This window comes from Elaeis guineensis, chromosome 16 (assembly GCF_000442705.2).
Source record: "Elaeis guineensis isolate ETL-2024a chromosome 16, EG11, whole genome shotgun sequence".
Taxonomy (NCBI): Eukaryota; Viridiplantae; Streptophyta; class Magnoliopsida; order Arecales; family Arecaceae; genus Elaeis; species Elaeis guineensis.
This window is the reverse complement of record NC_026008.2, coordinates 45,482,094-45,498,687: the sequence shown is the minus strand read 5'-3', so window position 1 is coordinate 45,498,687 and position 16,594 is coordinate 45,482,094.

The following is a 16,594-nucleotide window of genomic DNA, read 5'->3' as shown; positions in this document are numbered from 1 at the left end:
AGTGATTAAATCATTAATTAAATCTCTCATAAATGTTGAGTCCAAATCCGATGGGCAATCAGGCATCAGAGACCATCGATATGAAACCCTGATCAAAGAGTTCAAATTTCAAATTCAAAATTCGAAATTCAAAATTTTGACCCCGGTACCCAAAATGTGTGGAACTCATGATTAGAAAATCCTAATTCTCAATCATAGAGTTCCAGATAGATAAGACTCATAATCAGCCATCAGATCAGAAAGGAACCTCTAATGTGTGTGACCCCGTAGGTTCGAACCTAAGCCGGTAGCACAGGAACCAATTTCTGTACTAATCGAAGTGACCATCTAGCAATGGTACCCGACGACCGGATAGGTCGAATAATCGCAATCGCAACATTCAGAACCTACGTGAATATGGTTACCGTATAATTCATCCCTTTTGACCCCTGTGTTTAGGATGACTCAGGGTTAAACTGTCAACCCTGATGATATCATCCGAATCGTGCTCAACTCAATTAGTCCTGTGACTCCTCACTAGGACTACCCTGGTCAAGGTTTTGCTAAATTGAAACACGACTGTACACAGCTCCTAAACTGGAGTGGTCAATCCCATCTTGACACACGCACCGACAAGTCAAGTACTTGACTACACCCAGCAACCTTCCGTCACTGAATTAGAAATTCAGGTAGTCCAGTGCCTAAGTGTAGTGAGTTGCTTGCAAGTCACCGTGGCGGTCTCAGGTCTGAGAGACATTTATACCCATATCCCATCGGAGCAAATCTTGACAGCAGAAATAGCTCCGGAGTTGGTCACGTTCAGTGCAGATGTACCATTACATCTCACCTGTATGCCATACCAGTGTCTCCACACTCTTTGGTTATGAGGACAACCAACCCATATGGCACACAACGACCTATGCTCGATAAATATTATCGTCCTTGGTAACAACGTATCATTTGGTCGCGAACATGTTTAAGGACTAAACGACAAATCCTCCTTTGTCGAGTCTAAATAGTCCTAAGGACTTCACCACAACACAGGAGTTCATTAGAAGATGAAACATTTGTGATGAAAAAATACCAAAATAACTTTTATTTATTTATAATTCATGTACTAATACAAAAGGAGCACAACCGTCAACAGGCTGACGATTGGCTTTGGGACACTATTCCCAACAATCTCCCACTTGGCCTAAAGCCTATCGGTGCAGTATCTAATACCCATCTTCGACTTGTAGTCGTTGAACTCCTTCACCGCAATGGCTTTAGTGAATGGGTCGGCCAGGTTCTCCTTTCCGTCGATCTTCTGAAGGTCGACGTCACCTCGATCCACGATCTCCCGGATGAGATGGTAGCGGCGCAGAATATGCTTCGTCCGCTGGTGTGCCTTTGGTTCCTTTGCCTGAGCAATGGCTCCAGAGCTGTCGCAGTAGAGCAGAACTGGACCAACAAGGGATGGTGCTACTCCGAGCTCGGTGATGAATTTTCTCAGCCACACCGCTTCTTTGGCAGCATCTGATGCAGCAATATACTCCGCCTCGCATACTGAATCAGCCACAGTGTGCTGCTTGGAACTCTTCCAGCAGACAGCCCCACCATTAAGGGTAAAAATAAATCCTGACACACTCTTGCTATCATCTCGATCAGACTGGAAACTAGAGTCTGTAAACCCTATAAGTCTCAAGTCTGATTCACCATATATAAGCCACTGGTCCTTAGTATTTCTCAAATACTTCAGGATGGTTTTAACAACCTTCCAGTGATTCTCTCCTGGATCAGATTGGTATCTACTCACTACCCCTAGTGAGTATGCCACATCTGGTCGTGTACATGTCATGGCGTACATGATAGATCCCACTGCCGAAGCATATGGAATCCTACCCATACGCTCTCTCTCTTGAGGTGTTGTCGGACAATCCCTCTTCGAGAGAGAAATTCCATGGCCTATCGGTAGATAGCCTTTCTTGGAATTTTTCATGCTGAACCTTTTCAGCATATTATCAATGTACGTGGACTGGGATAAGCCAAGCAACTTTTTGGATCTATCCCTATAGATCCTCATCCCTAGGATGTAGGAAGCTTCTCCCAGATCCTTCATGGAAAACTGTGACGATAGCCAAATCTTTATTCCCTGTAATGTAGGGACATCATTCCCGATTAAGAGAATGCCATCCACATACAATACAAGAAATACTACTGCTGGACCATTAGCCCACTTATAAATGCAGGGTTCTTCTCCGTTCTTAACGAAGCCATACGTTTTGATCGTCCTATCAAAATGTATGTTCCAACTCTGAGATGCCTGCTTAAGTCCATAAATGGACCTCTGTAGCTTGCACACCTTAGACTCATCTGTGGATGTGAACCCTTCAGGTTGTATCATATACACCTCTTCGTCCAGCTCTCCGTTTAGGAAAGCTGTCTTCACATCCATCTGCCAGATTTCATAGTCCAGATGGGTAGCTATCGCAAGCATAATCCGAATGGATTTGAGCATTGCCACAGGAGAAAATGTCTCGTCATAGTCTATACCATAACGTTGACGATATCCCTTGGCAACCAGACGGGCTTTATAGGTCTCCACCTTTCCGTCTGCGCCCCTCTTCCTTTTGAAGACCCACTTACACCTTATGGGTTTTACTCCTTCGGGTGGGTCAACCAATGTCCACACATCGTTGACCTTCATGGACTCCATTTCGGATTTCATGGCCTCTAGCCATTTCTCAGAGTCAGGTCTCTGCATTGCATCCATGTAGGTGATCGGATCCTCATCGTTTTCATCAAGTTCGATAGGATCACCATCCCGGATCAAGAAACCATAATATCTATCCGGTTGATGTGGTACTCTACCAGACCGCCTTAAGGGTGCATAATCAATGGGCTCCGGATCTGATCTAATCAAATTCGGTTCAGGTTCAGTAACATGTGTCGGTTTTTCCACCTGTCGAACTTCGTCAAGTTCGACTTTAGAGGCAACAGTTCCTTCACTAAGGAACTCCTTTTCTAAAAAGATTGCCTTAAAGCTGACAAACACCTTTTGCTCATCAGCAAGGTAGAAATAATACCCTTTGGTCTCTTTTGGGTACCCTATAAAATTATACTTGTCAGATCTAGGTCCAAGCTTGTCTGTAATTAAACGTTTAACATAAGCCGGACACCCCCAAACCCTAAGGTGTGAGAGTACTGGCTTACGTCCTATCCATATCTCATATGGCGTTTTGGCTACAGACTTACTCGGAACTCTATTTAGAAGGTAACAAGCCGATTCGAGCGCATATCCCCAGAGGAAGATCGGCAGACCAGCAAACCCCATCATGGATCGAACCATGTCTAACAGGGTCCGATTCCTCCTTTCAGACACACCATTATGCTGTGGTGTTCCAGGAGGAGTCCACTGAGAGAGAATCCCATTCTCCCCTAGATACGTCAGAAACTCATTGGAAAGGTATTCACCTCCTCGATCAGATTGAAGAGTTTTAATACACTTCCCAGTTTATTTTTCTACCTCATTTCGGAATAGTTTGAACATTTCAAATGATTTCGACTTATGCTTCATTAAATAGACATACCCATACCTAGATAGGTCGTCTGTGAAGGTTATGAAGTAGAAAAATCCACCTCTTGCACTTGAGCTCATGGGTCCACATACATCAGAATGTACCAGACCTAAGAGTTCACTGGCTCGCTCACCTTTTCCAGTAAAAGGTGACTTGGTCATCTTTCCAAGAAGACAGGACTCACAGGTTGGAAGTGATTCACAATCACTAACTTCAAGAATTCCTTCTTGAGCCAACCTGTTTATCCTGTTCTTATTGATATGACCTAGCCTACAGTGCCAAAGGTAGACTTCTGACACATTATCTATTCTAGAGCGTTTACCAAATTTTTTGAACCACATTAACAGGCTGTGATAGTAAGTAAATTCCATTATTTAATTATCCAACAAATATTGTAACACCATTCAAAATGATATTGCAAATATTTCTTTTTATTAAAAAATCATAACCGTACATGGCCAAAAGACCTACAGAAATAATATTTAATAAAAAACTTGGACAATAGTGACATTCACTCAAAATTACATTACGAGAATTGATTACAAGACTCATGATTCCTAAAGCTAGAACTGGAACTTTGCTTCCATCTCCAACATTCAGGAACCTCTCGCCTTCATCAAATCTCCTACTGACCTGCAGACCCTGCATCGAATTACAAATATGATAAGGGCTTCCGGTATCCAATACCCAGGCAGTAGTATCACAAATCGAAAAGTTACAAGGAGTTATCATATAATTACCTTGCTTCTTCTTTGGCCTGTTCGGGTCCAGGGAGGCAATGTATTGAGGACAGTTCCTCTTTCAATGCCCGTGCTTCTTGCAAAAGAAGCACTCCGCCTGGCTCTGGTCATGCTTGCGCTTCTTGGTCTGACCCCGTGCTACTGTCCCAGCATGAGATTGCACCTTCTTATTTTTCTTCTTTTTGTTCTTCTTCCCCTTCCCAAAGGGTTGACGACGAGAAGAAGACCCTCCCACTACATTTACCGACTCCTTATGGAGTTGGTGATCCTTCTCAAAGTTCTGCAGCAACCCCAACAATCCGTGGTAGTTTACTGCAGGCTTTGTCATTCAAAAATGAGTAAGGAATGGGAGGAAGGACTTGGGCAAGGAATTAAGGATCGCATCCTTACCGAGCTGCTCGTGCAGAGGAAAGCCCAATTTGCTTAGGCGCTCAATCATCTCGATCATATACAGTACATGATCAGTGACTGAGGCCCCATCCCTCATCCGAGCATTGAAAATAGCACAACTAGTTTTGTGCCTTTCAACGTCGTCAGGCGTGCCAAAGGAGTCGTTCAACATTTGAAGCATCTCCTGTGGTTGGGCGTTCTCAAACCTTCGGCTGAACTCGTCATTCATTGCTGCCAGCATAATACATCGAACGGTGGTGCGGTCATTGATCCACTTCAAGTAAGTGTCTCGGATCGCTTTACTAGCGTTCGGAGCTGGCTCCTCAGGTGCTGGATCCGTTACAACATAAAGGATCCGTTCATGCTCAAGGACGATTTTCAATTTTCGATACCAGCTATCGAAATTGGGTCCCATGAGCTTGTCATTATCTAATAATGACCGGAGCGACAGGGTAGTGGCCATAGCTGCTTAAAGGAAAACGAGACCTCTATTAGTACATAAATTAATACTAAAGACTTGGACTTTAGTCTAAAGTTTTTCCCAATATTTTTACGAACTGGTAGCCTCATCCTCCAATTCGAAAAATTACTTTAATTCCTTAATGGGTACTAGAATCCACACAGACTACACACGAGCCCAACTTTGGTTGGTCAACCCATGTGCATTTATGGGTAGGTTCTTAACCAGTTGTTTCTCTAAACAACTTTTAGTAATTTATTTTGCCCCAGAACCTAATCAGTAGGCTTTGGCCTCCACTGAAAAGATCTGGTTAGGTCCAACCATTAACATGACTTAATTTAGTGAATCGGACCAATAAATGATCAGGCCCGACTTTGGCCGGCCAACCTAACCACCATCAGAAAGACTCAATCAAATTATCATATTATGAATAATAATTCCATTAGCCAATGAGCACCAGGCCTTTGGGCCTCCAATGATCATTGAACTAATGAACTCATTATCATTCACTTAATGGGAGGCTATGACTTAGTTATCATTATAACTTAATCATTTTAGGGACCTAATAATTTTGAGGATTTTATTAAAGAATAGTAGAGAAGAAATCATCCAGCCAATTTCAATCCTCCCACTGACTTTACCAAGTCAGATTAAAAAGGATTTAATTAAAGCTGGCATTAGGAGCACCTAAATCAGTCATACTGATTTACCTAATGACATGGGTGAGCTCTAATCACCAAGTGATCTAATCAAAATCTAACTTACCAGATTGGCCAGGTAAGTGAGATCAGTGGTGGGGATTTGCCATTAACTCGTCAATGATCGAATCAATGCGAGTAGCTCCCGCTTAAGAACCACTGGTCAAAACTGTCGAACTTACCTTAGACACCAACCGATTCATTAGTTTTAATTTTGATCAACTTAGTAAATAGAGCTCCACCGCGTAGCCATGAATTAAGTCCATTTTGGTCTAGTTAAAGACATGGACCCATTCAACTACAACTATTGAAGTTGAGTCTAGAGTATCCTTGACCTAATCTAATTCAACTTTTGATTAGATTTGACCAATTACTCCAATTAGTCCATTTTTTTAAACTAACCTTAGGTCTAACCCAATTATGGACCTAATTCATCTAACCCATTGATCCAAAAGTTTATGCAATTGTCTTAGGTCTTAATTCACAATTCTAGACCTACTAGACAACACTTAATTCTTTTAATTAAGTACTTGGGCTGATGGGTCAGGGTTTGGCATTTCGAAAATAATTTTCAAATTTGAAAGATTTTATTTTTCTGTTCACCAAATGTGTTAACTCATTTCACAAACGGGTCAGCACATTTTATAAACAGCAATTCTATTGCTCATTTCATAACAGAAAATAACTCAAAATAAATCATAAATTTTCTTTTAGATCTAATCTAACATATTCATGATAAATTTCTTAATTAAGTCCTTTCGCTGCTTCATCGGCATGGGATATAATTGCATCGGCACCCCTACCGCCATAAGAGACCCCATCGAATGGGAAGAGAGGGCCTTTAAACCCTACTTTTCTCCTATGACCGGACGACCATGGCAACCAACCCAATTAGATTACTTGCTACTTGGATCAAGTATATCTAAATATACAAATTTTAAAATTTAAATTTTGAATTTCAAATTTTAAATTTCAAATTGCAAATTTTAAATTTCAAATTTGAGATTTCAACCAAATTTCAAATTTCAAATTTTCAATCTTTGAATTTTAAATTTTGAATTTTGAATTTCAAATTTCAAATTTCGAATTTCAAATTTCAAATTTCAAATTTGAGATTTCAACCAAATTTCAAATTTCAAATTTTGAATTTTGAATTTCAAATTTCAAATTTCAAATTTCGAATTTCAAATTTCAAATTTCAAATTTGAGATTTCAACCAAATTTCAAATTTCAAATTTTGAATTTCAAATTTGAAACTTCTAACAAATTTCAAATTTCAAATTTCAAATCTTTTTGAATTTCGAATTTTAAATTTTGAATTTTAAATTTAAACTTATAGATTACACCTTAATCTATGCATGCATATGTATATCATATTCTAGAACCTGCTCTGATACCAATTGAAGCGAAAATTTAGTGCAGGGGCAAAATGGTAATTTTAAAACTTTTTCAAAATTACTATTTTACAGTAGAATTATTAATTAATCTCATTAATTAATACTAATTAACCCTACACTAGGATCTAAATATGATACAACAGCATGCATTTAAATTTGAAATTCAAATTTGAATCAGTAAACGTTTTACAGTACTGTGTTCAGAACACATCACCTTTTACGGGTAGTCGATCACCGCAATCTGATCACCGTCGGAGGGCTCTTGATCATCATGTCACAGCCATCCAACTGTCTGGCCTCTGCGGATCGTCCACACGAAGCTCCCGTCTGATCAGCTCCTCACGAATGCTAGTTCGTGATTTCACCCTTTTGATGGCAGATGTTGATCGAACTCCTTCGATCGATGTGTGCCGACTTCTCAGATGCTCCGAATCATCTGCACAGTTACTTGAGAGGCTAATGGATCTCTCTCTGAAATTTGGTGGACTCACGACACTCGTGGCACACCAATCTCACTTCCCGAACCCTAGGTAGAAACCCTAGGGTACACACCAAAAATCCTGCGCCCAATTTTCTCTCTTTTCTTTCTTTTTCTCTCGGAAGGTTTTGGACCTTCACCTTGCGCAGAAGCCTTCCTCACGCCCCAAAGTTTCTCTCTTAATTTTTCTACGCACGTCCCACCTTTCTCCTCTTTTTAAAACAACGTCGAACGTGTCTTATCCGCGTGAGAGGATAAAGACAAGACGTTACACATTTGAATTCAAACGAAAACCAACTTATCCCTATCCTTTTGGGCGTGAGAAGAGAAGGGGCGTGGCTCTTTGTGCGTGGAAAAGTTTCACGAGAAACCTTTTCTCGTGTAAGAAATGTGGCGCACAAAATGGATAAGGATGAAAGGGCAAGTGATAAGTTATCCATTCAAATTCAAACATGCTTTGAATTTGAATGGCTAACTAATTAATTTATCCATCCATATGGCGCACAAATGAGGACGTGGGGAAGGGTTTTACGTGAGAAAAATTTTACGAGAAGTTTCTTCTCGTGAATTCAAATGGGTGCAAGGAAGTTGGGTGACGCAGGGAATTTAAAACAAGGTGGTTTGATTCAAATTGAGCCAACCTAGTTTAAAATAGATTGAGCACAATTAGACCAAATTAAACCCAACATAATTAGGCTTAATTAGGCTTAATAAAATCCTAATCAAATCAGGAATTAACTAAACCTAACCCCTGATCAAATCAGGGACTAAACCACCTTAGCGATTAGGTCAACATTTAACCTAATCGGGTCAATCCAAACTGAATCCAATTCAATTGGACTTGATCCAAAAATAATTACTCAATCAAATTGAGTTAATTAGTGATTAAATCATTAATTAAATCTCTCATAAATATTGAGTCCAAATCCGATGGGCAATCAGGCATCAGAGACCATCGATATGAAACCCTGATCAAAGAGTTCAAATTTCAAATTCAAAATTCGAAATTCAAAATTTTGACCCCGGTACCCAAAATGTGTGGAACTCATGATTAGAAAATCCTAATTCTCAATCATAGAGTTCCAGATAGATAAGACTCATAATCAGCCATCAGATCAGAAAGGAACCTTTAATGTGTGTGACCCCGCAGGTTCGAACCTAAGCCGGTAGCACAGGAACCAATTTCTGTACTAATCGAAGTGACCATCTAGCAATGGTACCCGACGACCGGATAGGTCGAATAATCGCAATCGCAATATTCAGAACCTACGTGAATATGGTTACCGTATAATTCATCCCTTTTGACCCCTGTGTTTAGGATGACTCAGGGTTAAACTTTCAACCCTGATGATATCATCCGAATCGTGCTCAACTCAATTAGTCCTGTGACTCCTCACTAGGACTACCCTGGCCAAGATTTTGCTAAATTGAAACACGACTGTACACAGCTCCTAAACTGGAGTGGTCAATCCCATCTTGACACACGCACCGACAAGTCAAGTACTTGACTACACCCAGCAACCTTCCGTCACTGAATTAGAAATTCAGGTAGTCCAGTGCCTAAGTGCAGTGAGTTGCTTGCAAGTCACCGTGGCGGTCTCAGGTCGGAGGGACATTTATACCCATATCCCATCGGAGCAAATCTTGACAGCAGAAATAGCTCCGGAGTTGGTCACGTTCAGTGCAGATGTACCATTACATCTCACCTGTATGCCATACCAGTGTCTCCACACTCTTTGGTTATGAGGACAACCAACCCATATGGCACACAACGACCTATGCTCGATAAATATTGTCGTCCTTGGTAACAACGTATCATTTGGTCGCGAGCATGTTTAAGGACTAAACGACAAATCCTCCTTTGTCGAGTCTAAATAGTCCTAAGGACTTCACCACAACACAGGAGTTCATTAGAAGATGAAACATTTATGATGAAAAAATATCAAAATAACTTTTATTTATTTATAATTCATGTACTAATACAAAAGGAGCACAACCGTCAACAGGCTGACGATTGGCTTTGGGACACTATTCCCAACATATACGTTGGCAATTGATTTGTCCTGAGGGTTTATGTCGCCAGCGAGACCAGCGACAAACCACCAACGAGACCAGCGACAAACCACCAACGAGACCGGTGGTTCCGAAGGACTTTGCTGCTAGAAATTCGCAGCTCACCGCAAGAAGATACGCAGTGTTATGATCCTGCCACAGAAAAAATATGATCATAGCTCATGGTCGATGAAGAACTTAAGAATGAAAGAAATTGAAATCTCAAAAAAAACTCGAATGTTCGAAAAAGAAATAAATTTGGCATGAACTATATTGCATAATCGAAATTGATTTCAAATTGATGAACTCTATATGCTTATTTTTTATAAATGATTATTTACTTTAATACTTGATGAAATCTGTTGAAGTGATCATTGCTTACTGGGCTGTCTAGCTCATTATCTTCTATTTTACTGTTTTTATAGATATTGAGGAATTAAGATGATACAAGATATGAATGGAAGAGTGATTAGAAGCAGAATCTTCATACTTTTATTTTAGGTTGAAAGTCTTATTGAATTTAATGTAAAGTCTATGAAATTTTGTTGACTTTATTGAGATATCAATTTAGAAAATTTGAATTACTATAATTTTGGATTTAAATTATTGACTAATTATTCCACTGTGAAGCATTGATATCGTGATAAGATGCCTTGCATGCTTATAGGAAGAGTTTTCTATGAGTATATGGTGGTTGCGATGACCTTCGGCTTACGATTTCGGATCGGGAGCGTGACAAAGTTTCCTATGGCCCCGACCCGAGATCGCAAGCCGAAGGTTATGGCAATCGCCGCATACTCATAGGAAACTCTTCCCATAAGCATGCAAGGCATCTTATCACGATATCAATGCTTCACAGCGAAATAATTAGTCAATAATTTAAATCCAAAATTATAACAATCCAAATTTTTTAAATTGATATCTCAATAAAGTCAACAAAGTTCCATAGGCCTTATATCAAATTCAATAAGACTTTCAGTCTAAAATTAAAAATATGGAGATTCTGCTTCTAATCACTCTTCCATTCATATCTTGTATCATCTTAATTCTTCAATATCTATAAAAATAGTAAAATAAGAGATAATGAGCTAGACAGCCCAGTAAACAATGATCATTTTTAATAGATTTCATCATGCATTAAAGTAAATAATCATTTATAAAAAATAAGCATATATAGTTTATCAATTTGAAATCAATTTCGATTATGCAATATAGTTCATGCCAAATTTATTTCTTTTTTAAAAATTTAAGTTTCTTTTGATATTTCAATTTCTTCCATTCTTAAGTTCTTTTCATCGATCATGAGCTATGACCATATTTTTCTTGTGGCAGGGTCATAACACCGCATACCTTTTTACGGTGAGCTGTGAATCATCTAGCAGTAAAGTCCTTCAGAACCACCGATCTCGCTGACGGTTTGTCGCTGGTCTCACTGGCAAAATGTCACTGGTCTCGCTGGCGACATAAACCCTCAGGACAAATCAATTGCCAACGTATATGTCCCCATTGACGGGGTCCTTTACATAATCAGATTGTCAATTCATATTATTCTTATATCAGAATTCTTCATAAATCATATTTCATATTCTAATTTCGATAAGAAAATATATAATCATATAGTATCGAAATCAATCAATATAATGCATCATAAAATCAATATGTTCAATCATGCTTCATCATAATATTTTGAATAAGATATTTTTTATAACAAAATATCATTCATCCAATCCATGCATCGTTTCACAAATTATGTCAGAAAAATATATTATAATTTATCGATAAATCTAAAAAAAATAAAATATTACTTACCTCATATGCATTCCAATAATCCACATAATTCTATAATTTTTTTTTTCAAAATTTTTTAGTTCATAAATCATATCACAATATCTGATTATCAGGTGTCAACGATACCTATACGAGATCAAATTTAATAATAAAAAAGAATACGAATACCATATTTTAACTATTTAGATTGGGTCCGATGATCTAATTGTATCTAATTAAAATTTAATTAAGACATAAACGATTCAAAATTTGATTATCAGAACAAATCAAATTCGAAGTGATAGGACCGAAGTTTCTTCATTGATTTCATAAAATCAAGTGGAGAGAGAAAATTAGAGGAGAGAGAATTCATGAGATACAATTCAAATTAATCAGGTGCCATAGTCCAACATCTCAATTGATGTGATCAAAATGATCTAATCCAAATTATGGTTAAATCAAGATCATGGATAATCAAATTGAGAAATATCGGATCTGATCAAGGTGAGTGCCAGTATGCTGTCCGACAATCATAGATCAGAATTCTTCATCAGATCAAAAATGTTAAAAGAAATTTTTTCATTGATTAATTTTTTTAGAGAGAGAAATTGATCAAGAGAGAGAAATAATTTTAGAGAGAGAAAATTCTAGAGAAAAATTTATCTTAGACTCTTCAGACGATATGATTCAATAAACCTGATCGATTAGATCAAATCATGCTGAAATTATCATGTGAATAATTTAATAAAATTATAAAAAATAAAATCTTAAAAAATATTAGATCTGATCAAGGTGGATGCCAGTATACTGTCCGATGATCACAGATCAAAATTCATCATTAAGATCAATTTCAATTCATCATCATTCTTCTCAAAATTTTAAAAATCTTAGGAGAGAGAAATAACTTAGAGAGAAAAAATAGAGAGAGAAAGAGAAATTTTAGAGAGAGAAAAATACTAGTTCAGGCTGAAGGGAGAGAGAGAAACTCTCTTTCTCATATTTTATTAGTTATATTATTATTTATTTATTTATTTATTTAATTTTTCTTCCTTTTTTTTCTTTCTTCATTTTTTTCTCTTTTTTTTCCTTCACAAGAGAGAGAGGAGAGAGAGTCCAATTATTTTATATAATTTTTTTTTCTTCTTTTTTTTTCTTTTTTTTTTCTTTTTCTTTTTTTTTCTTTTTTTTTTCCATGGGAACAGAGGACCCACGCATCCTCTTCCCCTCTTCTTCTTCTTCACATAACAAGGGAGGTTTTCCTCCCCCTCGTTCCTGAACTAAGAGGCCTCCCCTTCAGCCAACCATTTGTGGCCGGAGGAACAGGCTCTAGTAGCGACTCCGACCAAGATCTGGTGACCGGTGATGACAAACAATGACAAAAAAAAAAAAATCAAATCAACATGGGGAAAACAGAGGAAACAATCGGAGCCTCCTATTTGGCCAAAATCTGATGATTGCCGGCCAAAATCCCAGCACCCATAGACTCTGGAAGATGAAGAGAAGGATTAGAGAGAGTTCTTACCTTTTTTCTGACGAGCTGTGGTCAAGATTCCAGCAAGCACAATAAAATTTATCTGAAAACAATGGAGGAAGAAAGACAGAGAGAGAGAAGGAGAGGTCCTCGGTGGTTGATCTTCATGGAGGGAAAGAGGGTCTCCTCTTATAGAGGAGCCCTAAAGTTGAACTCCCACGTAGATTCAAACAGGGAGGAAGACTCCCAACGGGAGTCTTCTTCCTCCCGTTCTTTCTTCTGTTTTTCTCTCTCTCTCTCTTTTTTATCGAGCTTTTGTAGGCTGGGTAATTGAGCCGGATCATAACATTCTTCCCTTCTAAAAAAATTTCGTCCTCAAAATTTTTCTTGCTTGAGTCTTTATAGTTTCTTACTTGAATCTCATCCATAAATATTTTAATATTCTAATTCTTGATACAAATTCATTCTTTAATCATTTCATAAGGAAAAAGTCAATACATCAAATATCGATCTGAAACAAAACTATTCATTTCTTATTATCAAAATCAACATCTCAAAGATTTTCAATTTTTAAGATTTCAAAATCATAATCTCATTTTCTATAAAAATAATGCTCAATATCCTCATGACTAGATCAAAATCAAACCTATCTCTTGTAAATAGAAGAAAATTAATATCTTAATTTTTGAATAAAAAATTTATTTTATTTTTTTCAAAATACTAGCCACTCTTAATTAATCAACCCATCATAAGATAGAAAAATATACTTCTATGCATCATATGATGTCATCCTAATCAATCAAAATTTGAAAATATTTTCTCTCAGTCGTACTTTCAAAGATTGAAGATTCACTATTTTAATCTCATCCTCAAACTTTTGATATTTTAATTTTTTTTGATGTAAATTCATCATTAAATCATTTCATAAAGATCAATATCACCAATATTGATTAGAATCAATATCACTATTTCTGATCATCGAAATTAATCTTTCAATTCTAGGTAAGGATATCAAATTTCTCACCAAAAATTCTTAATTGCTCATGATTTAATCAATTCATCACAAGATCATAAATAAATTTTACCACATTCTTCATAGATAAAAATCTAAGATCAAAATTATTATTTGATAAACAATCTCAATTTTTTTTAATAAATAGAGAATTATTCAATTCTAAGAGAAAAAATTTATCTCTAAATATTCTAAATTTAAAATAAAAAATCAAGGATCCACTCATCCTAGAATTAGAATGCTAAATATTTTTGTAGCATAGTAGGTGGAAGCACTACTTTTAAAAATCATATTAAGGATATCCAATTTTTTTTAAAATATTATTTTTTTAAATATCAATAAATTTTTTGTATCAAATCATATCATCTATCTTGATTCTTTAACTCAAAGAATCAACATTCCTGACTTACTCAAAGTAATCCAGATCACCATGCTTTCGCTGCACACTCTGTTCTAACAATCAAAATTTTTTAAATTCATCAAAAAAAAATTTTGATCAAATTATTTTTTTATCTTATCAATAGAAAAGATCTAAAATTTTAAATTTCAATTGAAGCTAAAGATTAACTTTTGATTCTCATTCATACTTTTACTGGTGTACAATAATCTTGATTAATTCTTGAGTCTAATATCACATTTAAAATCATCATATAGGTTTACTATAATCAATATGAATCAAATCTTAATTCTCATATCAATTTAATTCGATAATTTCAAATAAAAATTTTTATAAGTCAAATCAACGAGAAAATCCTTCGATGCTCTATTAAATTAGGACATAATCAGAACATATAAGAATTTCAAATCATTATCTTTTCTAAAATTTTTATCATCAGGATCTTCAATATCAATCAAGTATCCTTTCATAACAATCATACAAGCCTCAAAAAATTAATTCTCCACTTAATAGATTCCATCAGGGACCTCATTAACTAAAGTAAAGAAACTTCATATCAATTTTTAAATTCAAAAATTTTAAATTATAAATTCACATAGATCCCATAATCTCAAATAAATATAAATTGGATCTTTTATTTTAATCTAAAGATATCAGTTTTTTATTAACAATCTCAATAATAATATCAAAAAATCTCTTGATCAACTTAGATATGAAAATTTTAAATTAAAATTTTATACACATCATATAGTCTTCAAGAGATACAATAATATCTATTATTTAGATCCAAAAATAATGATTAAAGATTTCAGTATAATGAATATCCTACAATCTCATAATCGATTTCATCAATAAGAAATAGACTTCTTTGCAATATCTCCAAATATGCATTCATCCTAATATGCCACTTTACACATAATCTACATATCAAGTTTAATTTCAATAAATATTTCAATCAAGCATCATAAAAGACTTTCTTAAGCCATCTTGGAATAATATTTTATCATCAAATCTTTACCTCGCCAATAATAGTCAACTTCTCAACTAGAAGTAATATCATAGTATTATTCTCATATCGAATTTGAACTTACGATTCATTTGAATAATCAATGATCAAATTAATAACCACAATGCACAATAAAATTTCATGTCAATCCTTTTGTAATTACTTTCGATTAAAATCTAACTAATCATATCATGATCCATAGATTATCCATCATATTTCAAACTCTATATGTCATAATTTCTTATAGTCCTTTCATACATAATCTCAATGTTTAACCAAAAATCATAAAGATTTCTCCCACTACAATCATCAAAAATCTACACCATAATGTCCTTAGTGTTTATCCACTAACACTCATTCTATACATATCTTAGTTCATCAACTAATGCTCTGATACCATCTTAATTATCACACCCTATGATCCTCGATTCACAATCTCGAATCGGAAGCATGACACTTTACGTCTTTGATGTCCACATAATCCACATCTCTCAGTTCTTCACTCCTTTATTTCCAAACAAAGACAAAGCTCAAGCATTGCACTATTTCTGAAGAGAGGGGTATATTATCGAGGATGCTAAAAATTTAGCTCTTGCTTTCAAAAGTGCATATTCAAGCATGTGCTATGTCTTAGAAATATGGTGGCTAGTTTTCTTAACCAAAAAAAAAAAAGCTTAGAATTGTGCTTCGAAGGATCTTAGATATTTTAATCGATTTACTATCATCCAAATATTGTAATCTAAACTTTTGAGCATTTTTTGCAAGTATATATTTATAAATATCTAAAATAATATGTATATCCTTATTTTCTATTTCTATGTATACTCATATAATTTTTTTTTTCATGTGCACCATTATAAATATTTCAAATTATATCTATACTATTGCAAATTTAGTATTTACATGTATATCCTTATAAATTATTCTATATATATATAATCTTGCAAACTTTCTATTTTCAGTCAAGGGAAGAGATGCAAAACAATAATTTATAAGAATATACTTATAAAATAAATAATTTATAAAGATATATATGTAAAAAAAATTATTTATAAGGGCGTGCATGCAAAAAAAAAATTATATTGGTATGCATACAAGTAGTAAATTTGTGCACATATGTATGTAATTTTAGATTTTTTTAACATAAATATATATAAAAAAGATATAATTTATAGGAGTATGCACTA